Raw genomic sequence first — 16,183 nt, 5'->3', positions numbered from 1 at the left:
AAACAAAAGAGCTGTTAGTTTTGAGTGATGTGTGTAATGTAGAGAAATGTCTTGCAAAAAAGTTATTTCAGCAAACTGGGTGTAAAGCACGTAATGTGCTTGTTGTTTTTCAAACTTGGTCTGAAGATTCGGCATGACTAGTTTGAGTGGGCCTCAAGTTTCACTTTTAGCAATTTGAAAAAAAAAAAACTGTAGGTGAGACCGGGGACAGTTGCAACACTTTTTGCATTTCTCTGAGTTACTCAGAGACTATTTGGACTAGACCAACCAAATTTGTATTATATTAAACTTGCATCTGTCTGCTAATTACCCATACCATTTAAAGATGATTATATATGACATATCGTTCACAGTATTTATTTGAATCGGAGAAGCCAGATGTTGCAGCTGACCCCGACTCAGGGACAGTTGCAACATGTTAAAAATACCTTAAATTTCACTAATTAACTTTAGCTTTTTGTCTCAATGAGCACAGAATTCTGAAAATATTAACTGTTTTAGGCCTACTATAATATTATAGTATTATTTATTTCAATAATATTATTGTAGCCTATTATTTATTTATTTAGTCATATTTATCAAATAACAGTTATTGAGTTTTGTTAGTTCATGTGTAGAACATAGGCCTACATAGATTCAGTGTGCAGGTGTTACAGATGCTATTCAATCCCTCCATATTTCAGTGTCAGACAGGAAGAATTGAACAATTTGCAATGCAACAAACTTTTATTAAACATGCAATTTACAACTAGTTGCAACCGTCCCCAACCCTATCAGCTACGACAGAACATCATGTGCCTGCTAGACACACTGACTTTGACACATGCTAACCATGACACTTAGAAGTCAACAAAACAATAATTCAAACTAAGTAAGTTTTGATTAATTCATACAAAATTTCAGGACAGTATGACAAAAATATATGAGTGTCATCACTCTAGCTTGTTTCTGATTGGAGAAAAATGACATGTTGCAACCATCCCCATATGTTGCAACTGTCCCCGGTCTCCCCTAATATTAAAACGTTTATCATGTAAACTACCTATATACAGTGTGTGTGTGTGTGTGTGTGTGTGTGTGTGTGTGTGTGTGTGTGTGTGTGTGTGTGTGTGTGTGTGTGTGTGTGTGTGTGTGTGTGTGTGTGTGTGTGTGTGTGTGTGTGTGTGTGTGTGTGTGTGTGTGTGGCGGACACGGTCGCATCGCAGGAGTGCGTATGCTGACCAAGTGGCCATCAATAATAAAAGCACATGGCAGACAGTGATCGGAGGAGAACATCGGGAAATATGATCAGATATGAAACTTTTCTGTATTTGCATGGCACGCGCCAGCGCGACACAAGCACTACGGGCACGTGCTTCTGCACTCAGTGTAGTGATAAAGACACACGCACCCTGATGAAATGTTAAGCCTGGACGAAAAAAATAAATAAATCTCTCTCACACACACACACACACACAAACGCTAAAGGCGTGATTCGGGAAAACTTACCTTGAAAATTACAACAGTTGTAGATGTTTCTTTGTCCTCCTCTGAAATGGCACGTTGATCATTAAAAGCACTAATTTTCCTTTCACTTCTGTTATCTCATCAAACTGCAGAAGTTTTTTTTCGCGCGCGTCTAAAAGCCTGTAGTCTACTGTGGTCGCTTGTGGGCGTTCATAGTATCATGGCCAGCGTCTGACTGCACGTCTGGGCATATCTTTACAAAATACTATCACAAGTGACTATGGCAAGCCCTTTTAACATTTAAAAGCTAATTTTGACTATCCGGAATTAACATTGTAGATATGAACAATGTATTTCTGACTAGTCGTAATTACATTTTGGATAGTTGGAAATGTCATTCAAGATATCTGTAACGTAATTGTGACTAGTCGAAACGACAGATAGAGATTAGGCAAACTGGGCAAAACTGAATTACAGATATCTGCAATGATGTCATTGAAAACGACATTCAACTCCTCACACTATGGCAAGCCGTTTTAGCATTTAAACCTTTGTTCTGACTATCTATAAATATATTTAAAGCTAGTAACAATTGTATTTTGACGAGTGATAATTATAATTCGTCTCAGTTTATTCAAGCAACATGCCTTTACGGTCTGCCCTCTAGGGTAAGGTCAGATCACGGTGGTGAGAACTTTCAAGTGGCCTTGTTTATGAACCTTGTACAAGGACTTCAGCGCCGGAGTCACTTTACTGGGGAATCCGTCCACAACCAAAGGATAGAACGTTTGTGGAGGGATGTATTTTTACATGTGCTACAATCATTCTACAGCATGTTCTACAGTCTTGAAGATTCTGAACTGCTTGATCCCAGCAATGACCTTCACAAAGTTTCGCTCAGCATAGTTTTTCTTCCACAGATCCAAGCTAGACTACAGCACTTCAAAGAGGCATGGAATCACCATGCTTTGCGGACAGAAAACAATAAAACACCAACACAGATATGGACAGAAGGAATGCTGTCAAGGATAGGAACTGACAGCACAGCCATCAACAATGTGTTTGGAGACGATCTCTACAGGCCAGAAAATTTTAATGAACTCCTGGTTCAACATGGTATTGAGTCTTTGCCCACAGCTGAAAATGAAGAAATCCCAGCTGTAACTTTTGAACAGCCTCAAATTAACCTTACTCCTCAACAAATGGAAACGGTTTCCCATGCTATTGACCATATTACAGATTTGAAGATTAAGTTTCAGGTATGTTGTGCAGAAATTGCTAATGTTTTGGCAAACTAGTGTTGCAGATTAGAGTGTGTTATAAAGAATGTCATTCTTTTGTAATATTTTAATATGTAAAAGTTTTAACTACAAGAATGCTCTGTTGAAGAATTAATAGATGCTTAGATGCTGACATTGAAAAAATGATTTTCTATGAAAAGCTGGTGTACAAGTGAGAGAACCTGAACAAACAGTTAAAAATGAGCAGTGTAACACTGTTTTTCCACAATAAACACGAACATGCATAATGCAGAACAATGCATTTTATTTTGCAATGGATGCACATCTCAAACATATTTGACTTCAAGGTGCTTCTTAAATGGAACTTTAAATTTATAAAAGCTGTACTCAGTTGTAACTGTACTTAAAATTACTTTGTGTAAAAAGGTAGGCTAATATTAAAGCTTAAAGCATGAGACTTCTGTAAGTCATAAATCATTGACAACATTTTCTTTTCTTTGCTGAACTATTCCTTTAAAAGAGGAAAAATTAACGTTCTTTTTTCATTCCAAAAACAAAGAAACTAATACATTGGTACTATCTGAGTGTGAGTGAACAGTGACAATTTTCATATTTGGGCTAACTCCTTTTAACAACAAGATACAAACTCACCACAATGCAACAAAACCCCATCCATTATGGATGCAGTTCTAGATTTAACCATTTCAGGCAACACCAAAATATGGGCTTTGCATGATTCCCTCTGTCATGTAGGTCTTGAACATTTCATATTCTGTGTGTATCGGCAGTCGTAGTATAATGAGGCAAGTATTGGCCTCTGGAAAGATTTTCCTGTCTTGATGGAGGAACTCTATTTCTGGGCGGTGGGGGAAACCCAGAGGTGGCACTGTGGCAAACTCCATTATCATCTCAAGAGTGACTCCATCAGTCTCTCCCTCTGCAAAATATATGCACAGAAAATCACAAACCTCAAAAGACTAACCTATTATAAAATGTGTGGTACATGCAGTTCTTTGACAACGATATTTTGATCTAAACAGAATTAGCCAGCCTGTCTAATTATGACTACATCTAGCTGCATGGTTTCTATATTTTGTCTGATTACAAAAAAATAAATAAAAAAATACAATCCTAAGTATTTGTTCTGCATAATGGTTAGATTCACCACAAATAAGATAACAATTTTTCATTTCAAACACTTGTTTTCTTCAAATCTAAGTCACTGTTTTTATTAATCACTCTTTGTTTATAGAGGACCAACAGCATAAAACAAATACAAATGACACATTACAAGAGAATTAAAAGCTACATAAAGTAGCGTTAGCATTCTAGCTATTAATTTAACTGCATCTGTCCTGCTCATAATGAAACAGTCTGAATATAAATATTTACTGTATTTGTAGTGATTCAGGACAAGGCACAAACACAATTTGGAAAATGGATTTAAGTATTCACTCATTATACTGTAGAAATTTTACATGGCATACCTTTAACATTACATAAAAACATGTCATACCTTCAACATCGATCAACCAGTCCCTCCAGTAGCATATGGTCTGGTTTTCCTTTGCCCTTCTGTTGCTGCCTTGTGGGGAAATGTTCACATAAAAAAGACTACAGAGGTCCTTTGCTTGAAGGGGCCTCTGCTCATTGACGAACATGTCATAAAAAAGTGCAGGATATTTCTGCATCTCTTCCAGCAAACCGAGAGTTTGCAACCCTTCTGAAAACCTGCATAACAAACATAGCAAACATAGCAGTCAATGGAAGTTTCAAGCTGATGATAGTTATGTTGTCAAAAAGGAAAGGCTTAAAAATTTACTTCACCCCAAAAAAATTTCAATTCTCTCATTAATTACTCAGGTCAACCCGTAAGACCTTCATATACTGTATGTTTTCAACACAAAAGGTGTTCTATCATGACAACTCTCAGGAGATGTTAGCATGGTAGTATCTTTATTTGTGTTCTGGAAGTTAGCTAAAGTCCTGGGGTGTGGAAACCCATGAGGGTGAATAATTAACAACAGAATTTCAATATTTGGGCAGACTAACCCTTTAAATCACTTACTGGTCCAAGGCAGCTCGCAGTCTCCCATTCACAAAGAACTCTGCAGCTGACTGGACACGAGAGTTCCTTTCTGTCAGGTGTGATACATATCTCAAGGCACCAATGATACTTAAGCTGTCTGCTGCTTCTGCAATGGCACATTTTGCCTCCTGAACAGTTGTTGCTTCCTGTATCTAAAACAATTGTGAAAAAAGCAATTTTACAATTGTGAGGAAAAACCATCTGTATCGGCACAGAATGAAACTGTTAAGCAAAGAGAACAGTTCGGCCTGATGGTGGAAAAGCAGCTCTAGATGCCCTGTGTTCTGTATGACACTGATGCCTGCTCAAGCAGAGCTGAGCAACATGTACCCATTAACTGTTTTTATATGTACTTTGAAAGCTCTAGCTCACAATTATGGTAAGGGGCATTACATTTCTGACACACACTTGTGGGTGTTTGGTCAATCACAATGCACTGGGTCAGCTGACCAATCAGAGCAGATGGAAGGAGGGGCTTTGTAGAAAACACCACATTTGAGAGAGGCTAGGCATAGAGGAGCTAAAATAATGCACTGCATATGAAAAATAATGGTGTTTTTTAACATGTCAACACATTTTCCAAATACACAAAATAATGATCTTTAATAATAGCATCATATAACACAATTATTTAAATTCTCAAACATCTCCGTACCTTGATTAGTTGCTCCCTCAATGTATGATCTCCAACCTCATCCACTGAGGCAGAGGATGTTGGCATACCACAGATCTGCTGAAAAAGCCTTTCAGAGAAGAAATGTGGGCCAACTCCTCCATGGACGACACACACAGCTATCATCTTCCCCACTGATGCATACAACCTATTCTCCAAAGCTAAAGTAAAACAGAAGAAATATTGATGTCAGAAATTCCTACAGAACCATTATAAATACTTTTACTGAAACAAGCAGAATGTTTTAATAGTACAATGTAAAACTTAGGAAATTTGATTTGTCAGTTTATGAACCCTTAAAAAAATACAAACACAAAAGATCAAAAAAGACTATTCAACTTTACACACAGCCTTAGGGATGACCACTAAATCTAATCATCTAAACTAAAGACAATAGAGGCAATTACCCCCAACTGGAGATAATGGTATTCCCCAAATTGTATAAACATCACATGGTCACGAGAACTAAGACTATGTAACATTCACACATAGTTAAACTCTTAAGATCAAAGACTTCCAAAACCCCTTCAAAGGAAACTATGTTAAATCTAATCAGTAAATGTATGCCCTCATGTTCACCTTGAATGCCCAATACAGTATCACCTTAGTTTTTTTAAGTGATGTTATGTAAGGAAGTAGGATCAGCAGATCTAAAACATATTCTTAAATTTGTAATCCTACAGTCCCCTCTTTGAGAGTTCTAATAAAAAAACTCACAAAACACAAATTTAAACACTTAAAAGTTCATTCTTGTAACTTGTGATCGTTACAGGCACATAGCACATGTTCTGTGTTGATTTTCTGTAATTGCATGCTGACACAGAAACAAACATGCAATTAGGGTCAGGTCAGCACCTTTAAGGACAGCCCACTGAATTGCCTATAAGATACCATGTAAAGTTACGTTAGTCAGACTTTGGTGACTGCAGCTACCGACAGCTTGTGTTCTCAATAAAGAAATCCTGCTGAAGAAAGAACCAAGTCTCCTGGTCGTCGATTCTGAGTTTCCAACAGTATCAATACCTGCGAGACTGGCCCTGTATTTACTTGGTTTCGTATTTCTCGTCCGTACAAGACAGACACATTGATTGGCACGTTTTTCGCTTGATATTCAAGAACTGCCCAACTCAACTTCCATATGAATGAATTGAAAACGAATGCGCACTCTGCTCCGCGCCATTCGACTGTTAAGGTGGAATCCAAAAAGCATGTAGTGGTGGGAGAAAAAAAATAGAAATTTTTTTCATGGATACCGAATAGCTGAATAGCATTACAACATAAGCTGACACAAAAGCTTTCTGTTTTAACAGGAGTACTGACCTTGTGTATCTAGAGCCAAACTCCAGTCTTTCTCATGGCCCTGAAAGACATTTGATTGATGGATAGCCCGCATCAACAACCGCAAGTATTCTCTAGTAGGGCCGCCTTCATCTATTGCCCCTTCCCCATTTTTCCTCAGCATCAACAAACATCTAATTTTGCTTGTGGGTTGAATCGTCGCCGCTTGACCGCTTGCAGGGCTGCACTGTAGTATGTTTTCTCTGAACACATTTATTTGGTTTGCTGTTGGGCAGATGTTTCCATCGATTTTGCTTTGCAGTTTTTTTAGAATGGTCTGTAGGTCAACCCTGCAAGAGACAAAGATTGGATTGTTTTTAGTCAAATGCTGAACATTATGGTATATTTTAGAATATTGCTAGTTGCATAAAGCCCCGCTCACACATGCAGGGACTTCCAGTCACAAAGCAACCTCATCCCATTATTTTTAAATGAAGAGTTGGTGGCTTTGTGTGTGTGTGTTTATGTTAATTTGCGAATGCATAAAAAGTATTTTTTTTAACTGTAAGTAAATAAGCATATATAGGAACATACTCATCTAGGGCCACGGACCTCCCTTGATCTATTAGGGATAGATCTACAATGTCTGATTGCTGGGGAGATGGAGAACTAAGTGGTGTCTCTTCATCAATATCAATGACAATTGGCTCTGTAGGTTGGTCTTCAAAATTAAAATTAATGAATGGAGTCTGGGCTGTGAACAAAGCCACAGAAGGCTGTACAGAGGGCAGAGCGACTGGTGACTGGGCAGAGGTCAGAGCGACTGGAGACTGGGCAGAGGTCAGAGCGACTGGTGACTGGGCAGAGGTCAGAGCGACTGGAGACTGGGCAGAGGTCAGAGCGACTGGTGACTGGGCAGAGGTCAGAGCGACTGGAGACTGGGCAGAGGTCAGAGCGACTGGTGACTGGGCAGAGGTCAGAGCGACTGGAGACTGGGCAGAGGTCAGAGCGACTGGTGACTGGGCAGAGGTCAGAGCGACTGGTGACTGGGCAGAGGTCAGAGCGACTGGTGACTGGGCAGAGGTCAGAGCGACTGGAGACTGGGCAGAGGTCAGAGCGACTGGTGACTGGGCAGATTTCAGAGCGACTGGAGACTGGGCAGAGGTCAGAGCGACTGGAGACTGGGCAGAGGTCAGAGCGACTGGTGACTGGGCAGAGGTCAGAGCGACTGGAGACTGGGCAGAGGTCAGAGCGACTGGTGACTGGGCAGAGGTCAGAGCGACTGGTGACTGGGCAGAGGTCAGAGCGACTGGTGACTGGGCAGAGGTCAGAGCGACTGGTGACTGGGCAGAGGTCAGAGCGACTGGAGACTGGGCAGAGGTCAGAGCGACTGGTGACTGGGCAGAGGTCAGAGCGACTGGTGACTGGGCAGAGGTCAGAGCGACTGGTGACTGGGCAGAGGTCAGAGCGACTGGTGACTGGGCAGAGGTCAGAGCGACTGGTGACTGGGCAGAGGTCAGAGCGACTGGAGACTGGGCAGAGGTCAGAGCGACTGGTGACTGGGCAGAGGTCAGAGCGACTGGTGACTGGGCAGAGGTCAGAGCGACTGGAGACTGGGCAGAGGTCAGAGCGACTGGTGACTGGGCAGAGGTCAGAGCGACTGGTGACTGGGCAGAGGTCAGAGCAGAGGTCAGAGCGACTGGTGACTGGGCAGAGGTCAGAGCGACTGGTGACTGGGCAGAGGTCAGAGCGACTGGAGACTGGACTGGGGATAGAGCCACTGAAGACTGAACAAAGGGCGAATCCACTGGAGGCTGGGCAACATTTACAGGGTCACAGTGTTTTTCCTGAAATGAAAAGAACACAGAACTAATGACAAAACTGTGATTTACTAAGTAGTGTTGAGTTAAAATTGTTGATTTCTCAAATTTAATCAATTCTCATTTAGACAATCTGATTCTTAAATCCCAAGAATCAACCTTTTACTCTATGCTGAGTATGCTCTATTCTGAGTTAAGCTTGAAGCACACTTTATGACTAGCTGAATCATTCTAAGAAGGAACTCAACACATTTGAAGACTATATACTTACACTGGAAAAGATTCCAAACACTTACACACAGATATTAATGTAGACTGTAATCACAGACTGAACACAACTGTACTGACTCTATACATTTGGGCATGATGAGTTATAATCTGTCATGTACTGGATTTTATTTGGTAAATGTGTTTCCATCTTAGTTTATGTGCGTGTTTTCATGCAAAATGCACATAAAAAATAGGTGGATGGACACATAGCGAGGTTTCAAACATGCGAGACCGATGGAGAGGGGGTTTGAGTCACTAATAATAAAAATTTCAACTGATAAAAATGTTTATTTAATGTTATGCATGTTATATTTCATCTTAACTAACAATATGCATAAAGAGTCTTTACAGGCTTTCCTGTAGTTCAAACAGTAGAGCGTTGGCGCTAGCAACGCCAAGGTCATGGGTTCGATTCCCAGGGAAAGCAAGAACTAACAAAATGTAAAATATGTACCTTGAATGCAATGTAAGTCGCTTTGGATAAAAGCGTCTGCCAAATGCATAAATGTAAATGTCTTTACATGCAAGACCCATAATTTGCAGATCAACATACTACTTATTTTCTCACAGGCTAGTAGCAAATTGAATTAAATTAAATGTGGAGGATATTAACTGTGAAAAGATGATTGACAGGCCAGTTTATGGTGTCTGTTAAAGACAGTTTTATGACTGGATAGTATGTCCCAAAGCTTACCTACTCTTCTCTCACACACTCAAAAGTATGTACTTTTTCTTCACAAAAAGAGCACATACTTTTAGGGCATGGTATAAGTAGGCAAACTGGGACGCAGGGATTCTTAACAAGCCTTAAAGGGGGGGTGAATTGCTGTTTCATGCATACTGAGTTTTTTACACTGTTAAAGAGTTGGATTCCCATGCTAAACATGGACAAAGTTTCAAAAGTTAAGTTGTACGTTTGAAGGAGTATTTTTGTTCCAAAAATACTCCTTCCGGTTTGTCACAAGTTTCGGAAAGTTTTTTTCGAGTATGGCTCTGTCTTACGTAAGATAGAGCGGAATTTCCTTATATGGGTCCTAAGGGCACTTCTCCGCGGCCGCGCGCGCACTCGCAGACCAGAGAGAGAAGAGAGCGAAAGCAGTACGTTACCTCAAAGCGCTCTGCTCGGCTTTAGGGAAGTCAATGTCACCAAAGAAGTGGGTTTTTGGTTGGCAGGGCAAGACAACCCTGCACAGATTCCCAAAGAACCCAGCGTTAAGGGAATAGTGGATGGAGTTTGTTTTTTCGAAGCATCAACGGAGGTTGTGCACGACTCTTTGTTCCCTGCATTTCGACGATGATTGTTTTATAAACAAAGCCCAGATCGACTTATTTGCAGATCGTCTAATGCTTAAGGATCGAGCAGTCACGGTGAGTAAACTACTTCAAATGTCTCTGTGTTGTTGTTAGATCAGTTAGCACAGCTATAGCACACCGCCCACACGGCCCGCCCCCAGCCGCTCGGTTTTTTCCGGAAAGACTCGGTACAGCCAATCTTTAACTTATAAATATAATAAAACTAAAGACGTTTTGGAGATATGAAGGATGCAATACTACTCTATAGTAGGGCTGAACGATATGGACAAAATTTCATATCTCGATTTTCATGCCAGATATCTCGATATCGATACAATACGATATGACTACGTAAGTACTAAAAAAACAATACATTAGAGTTTGTAAAATACACACTGATGTCTATGGAAGAGGTAATAATAATCCTTTCCATTATAATTCGACACGTTTTATTCATATCAGATACACATTGTGTAAGTAACTTCAATGTTTACTCTATTCTATTCCCAGTTCACCAGCCTTACTTTTAAGTATTTCGGGAGAAGTGGATGAATTCACGTGTTGTAAACATAGAGGTTGTAACTTGTAAATCCAACAGATCCGATTCTCTGAACTGCGTCTGCGGCACAAACTAACACGGCGGCGCCCATCGCGCATACAGCTCAACTATCGCGATCGTTATAAAGGTGTTTAAACAACAATATACTTCCACTTGCATGTATTTGACAATCGGAATATCAGATATTTCATGCCATAGCTAACACATTTGTGAATATTCTGAATAAAAAAGGAAAAATGACATAAAAGCAGATCATCATTCATTCAGCGCTGTTGCTGCTGCGGTGTGTCACGTGACAAGCAATGACGCGTCACCATGGAAACGCCGCCCCCCCTCTCACAATATAGTTCCCACGTCCCTGGTAGTGTGCGCGCGCTGGCTTTAGCGGTGCATTCAAGGGCACTCGTAAAACTGATGTTTGTTGTGACTGCCAGAGTTGTATGCAGGGCGAGCGCGGAGAGGGAAAATCTATATCGTCGATATCGTTGCTTTTTTCGATAGTAATATCTTGAAAGTTCATATCTCGATATAGATACGATAACGATATATCGTTCAGCCCTACTCTATAGGTACTCAAGATTAACAGGAGATTGAGTGAAAATGAGCATTTCACCCCCCCTTTAAGATAAAATTTAACAGGGACAATCAGGCCAAAAATGATGATAATTTATCAATAAAAGGTAATGCATATGGCCAAATCAAAATCATTATGAAAAAAAAAAAAACTTGCTCAAGTGATACTGTGGTAGTAACTTACCAGATTATCAAAAGGTGATGTCCAAAGCACATACAATGTAGAGAACGGTTTGATTCCATGATCTGAAATTGACCCAGTAGAAGTGCTCTCTATACAGCATTTGAAGAAGTAGCTTCCTGGATTCTGAACACCTCACTGGCCATTTCATCTTTTCCAATAAAATCAAACAAGACCTAAAAACAAAGAGCCCATGATGGCAAATATTAATAAAATAAAGAAATCCAGAAATGAGGAAAAATAACTAAATAAAACATATGAAAAAAACCTTAATCCTTCTTCACAATGAACGTCTTACTTGAATTGGATCAGACATGATGAACTTCCTCTTATTCACATCTCCATTTGGATATTTGGCTTTCAGATATTCTCCATCTAGAGGTTCAACACGGGCTGCCATTCGCTGGCGTCTTTCCTCGATGGCCTAAAAAAAAAGTGTATATATATAGATAGATAGATAGATAGATAGATAGATAGATAGATATATAAAGAAAATTAAAGGGGACCTATTATGCAAAATTCACTTTTGTATGGTGTTTGGACATAAATGTGTGTTGGCAGTGTGTGTACACAACCACCCTACAGTGATAAAAATCCACTCACTCCTTTTTTTTTAATCCCCATAAATCATAAGCAGTCTCTCCAAACGACCTGTTTTCAGAATGTGGCTTTAGTGACATCACTAAAGCCACAGGCCCCGCCCACGAGTGTTGACTGACACTGCCGTTATAACTTAGACCCGCCCTGATTTAGTTCACTGCGAGTTGTACACATCAGCCATTGCTGCAGCAATGCACTCACGAGAAGCGTCGAAGCATCTCCCAAGCGTTGAAGGTGTTGTAGCTGGATGTATTCATTCACATAGCTCTCTCTATTTACTCTTGAAATCTGCCAGCCACTGAAGACGAGTTGGATTCATTTTGTTTTCAAAGAAAATGCTCCCTCAACTCTACAGAAATTTATGCAAGTTACTTATGCACTTCTTATACTGTTTACTCAGCTCTAACAGTGATTTTCTGAAGAAAAACTGATGCTTCATCTTTTGTGTGACATACAGTAAACTTTATTAAACTCATCAGTATATTTTGTGTCATCATTCAGACAATTCAGATCGTCAGACGGAGTCCTACAGCAGGCTTGCATTAATAGTGTATACAAGCAATGCCAAATAGGTTATAATCGTAATTAAACTAAACTATACCTGTTCCAACTCCATACAGCATATATTCTCTGACTCTGTAGGCATTTTTATGGTCGAAATGAACACCATTACTGTGACTGTCTGTTTTATTATAATCATCTTTACTGTTCTCTGGCTCTGATCGTGGCTGCTTAGGCTCCGCCCCCTGTGCCGTGAACCAGCAGCTCATTAGCATTAAAGGAGAAGCACTAAAACAGTGCCTTTTTCCAATAGAATCTGTCTGCACCCCGCAAGACTTCAAGTTACGCCCACTTCAAGTTACGCCCACTTCAAGTTACGCCCCTTCAAGTTACGTCACGTCACAAGTCACGCCCCTTCAAATTACGTCACGTCACTTCAAGTTACGCCCACTTCCGCGATATGACATCAAACGACCGCGAGAGCGATTAGAGAAAAGTATGCGATTAGTTCCGTATGCTTTTTAATCTATCACGCACAAGTTTTACTGAACATATTCAAATTGACTAAACTGACTCTTAGCTGTTAAAGAACATAAACCTTTGAAATTACATCTTCAAAATGCTTGTTTTTGTCTGTATACAGTAAAGCAAGTTTCAATATGCATTAATGCCACTGCCAAGGTATTGATAATGTATTGCTAGAAACCATATTGCAATGTATTGTTTTTTTCTAATTGTCCCACCTCAACTAGACTGTGGAGCAAGTACTAATATAGCTATTCTTTTGAAATTGTACTTTGTCTAAAACATTGTTTTTAAATAAATATTGTTAAACATCTTTTCATGTTTTAAATAAATAATTTTAAACATCTGTTCATGTCATATTGCCTGATGTGCTGACAAACGAATTTTTGACAACACTAATAAACAGCTAAATGCACTACTGTCAAATATGATACTTTGAGGCAAATTAACTACAAGCAAACTTATCACAAAAAACTTTTATTGAAAGGCAACACAAGGAGGATTTATGCAAACCCAATCCACAATTTCTGGCACTAATATTGTCATAGAAAATCAGATTGTGCCTCCAGCCACATAAAAACAGTCCATGCAGCAGTATCCAGCAAAATCATTTTCAGAGTAGAACCCTTGAAGTTATCCTCTTTGTCCACTTCCCCAGTATCCTTCACAGTCTTTGTACAAATCATTGCATTGAATGCAACGGGAGATCAGATAGGGAATGCGGTAGGTCCTTTTATACTTCTCTGAAAAGGAGTTCCAGTTTACCACACCTGTTGACAAAAGAAAAGAAAGGTTTAAGTGTAAAACATGTTTGCATTTCTTTCTTTTTTTTATATGAACTTTTCTGGTAGCACTGTTTCCTCAATATCAATTTTAGTAGTGGTGTGCTACCACAACAAGACAATTCAGAAATGAAAAGAAACACTTATTGCCTAAAACAAAAAGCATTAGTCTAATGTAGAAGTGAATGTTATATTATGATGATTAGAATAATTTTAGCACTAGAACTTTGACTTGAATCATAACTGTGGCCCACACAAATGTAGAATCGTCACTCAAAAGAACAACAGCTGCACACAAATCACAGAGAAAACAGTCATAAACTTATACAGAAAACTTATCCAGATGTTGAATGCCAGCTTTATGCTGATGACACAGTAATTTATACATCGGCTAAGTCATCCGCCAAGGTTGCTGCAGTTTTAAATGCACAAATGGAAAGGATATCTATATGGCTCCAGGAAAATCATCTTACTCTGAATGTTAATAAAACTGTCTTTATGTGCTTTTCTAATAGAAAGCAAAAAGAAAAAGTAATAATTAGAGTAAACAATAAAAGAAATAGAGGAGGTAGATGAGTTTAATTATTTTAGGTGTTGTTTTAGACTCACAACTTAAATTTGATAAACATATAAAAAAGCTCTCAAAAATGGTAAGGATTAACCTAAACTGTTTCAGGCTTATTAGAAAATACATCTCAATTGAGGCAGCACATCTTTTTATGCATGCAATGATCTTGTCCCGCATTTCATACTGTATTAAAGTTTGGACTCAAACAAGTGATTCCTTAATTAAAACAATTGAAATGTTATATAATCGAGCTCTGAAAGTAATGGATAAAAAGCCAAATCGATGGCATCACTGCAACGTTTAAAAAAAAATTAATATGCTAAGTTTTACAAATTTAAAAAATCTGTCATATATAAAATTGATTTTTAAATGTTTGCACAATAAGGCACCATCTGCTATATGTAAATTGATAAAGAGACAGGATGATACAAGTAGAATCACTAGGAGTTCGGCAGGTGGGAATTGTAGGATTGATTTTCGTAGGACTACACAAGGGCAAAGAGCCTTTTCTGTTGAGGGCTACAAACTCTGGAACCTGTTGCCAAATGTGTTTAAGGAAATACTTGATATAAAGTCCTTTACATTGAATGCGATGGTTTAAAATAAACCAGAACTGCACGCATATTTAAATGTTATAATTTTTGTATGTAAAAGTGTAATGTAATGTAAAAGTTTTTTTTTTATGCTAGAGTTGAAAGCTCCATTCTAATATGTATAATTTAGGTAGGTATTTGAACGTCTATAAGTGACATATTGTGGTAGTTTTATTCTATGAGTAGTAGTTTTATTTTTTGTTTTTATTTTTTATTTTGTTTAGAAAAGCCTTTCTAGGGACCTGAGATGCAAATTAGCTTTTGCTATACTCTCTATGTGCAATACATATTTTCCAGTTTTGACTGGGATCATGTTTTAGCTAAACTCTGCAGGACAGTGGCCCTCCAGGACCGAGATTGGTGAACCCTGGGCTAAAGAGATGATTCCGACGGTAGGCCTATCTCTGACAACTATATTACCTTAGAAAACGGTTCATTGACAACGCAAAACAATCCCGTGATTTGCAAATAATGCAGTTACTATTCCAGTGTTAATAACATACAGTTACTTTTACAGTAATTTTATTACCTGAAAACCAGGTCAGGCCGTTCTGAGATTTTTTGGCGCGCTCCTCGAAGACAAAATGGTTAGAAAAGGCGGGGCTTAGCAAAGGGGTGGTTTGAGTACACAATAATTTCGACTAGTCAGAATGTTCATTCAAGATATCTACACTGAAATTCTTCCTAGTCACAAAGCTGAATGCAGATATCTCCAAAGAAAGATCCTCCTAGTCAAAAAGCAGACTGAGATATCTATAATTAAATTGAAGATATCTTTAAATGAGTTTTGACTAGGACGAGTTCCAATTCAAGATATCTCTAATTAAGTTTTGCCTAGTCAAAAATCCAGTTCAAGATATCTACAACTGTAATTTGACTAGTAATAAATTACTTAAAGATATCTACATATGTATTTTTGGATATCTTAAAAAACGATGAATTAAATAGATCTCCAATTTGATTATGACTAGACAAAACCCAGTTAGAGATATCTCAAATTATAATTTGCACTAGTGGCGATTAAATTAGAGATATCTCTAATTTAATTGCCACTAGTGCAAATTATAATTTGAGATATCTCTAATTAGAAATCCATTGGAAATTTATTTTTTACAGATATGTTTATTTACAATTTCTACTAGTCAAAACTCATTTGTAGATATCTGAAAATATTTTCCAATTGAAGTCAAT

General features: G+C 38.7%; 3 protein-coding genes across 3 annotated transcripts in view; all 3 read right to left on the bottom strand.

Annotated features, from left to right (window-relative positions):
* LOC307165397 (NACHT, LRR and PYD domains-containing protein 3-like) overlaps positions 1 to 1,718 on the bottom strand; it is a 31,122-nt gene extending 29,404 nt beyond the window's left edge. Inside the window, exon 1 of the mRNA XM_079882989.1 lies at positions 1,489 to 1,718. The gene's annotated coding sequence lies outside the window, so the exon portion shown is untranslated. The remainder of the gene's footprint in view (positions 1 to 1,488) is intronic.
* Positions 1 to 16,183, bottom strand: part of LOC307165431 (G-protein coupled receptor 4-like) — a 706,289-nt gene that overhangs the window by 272,098 nt on the left and 418,008 nt on the right. The gene's annotated exons all lie outside the window — the stretch shown is intronic.
* zglp1 (zinc finger GATA like protein 1) overlaps positions 1 to 16,183 on the bottom strand; it is a 147,147-nt gene that overhangs the window by 47,063 nt on the left and 83,901 nt on the right. The gene's annotated exons all lie outside the window — the stretch shown is intronic.

Source organism: Squalius cephalus, assembly GCF_949319135.1.
Source record: "Squalius cephalus genome assembly, chromosome: 10".
NCBI lineage: Eukaryota > Metazoa > Chordata > Actinopteri > Cypriniformes > Leuciscidae > Squalius > Squalius cephalus.
The sequence above is the reverse complement of the archived record's forward strand: the minus strand, read 5'-3'. Positions and strand labels throughout refer to the sequence as shown.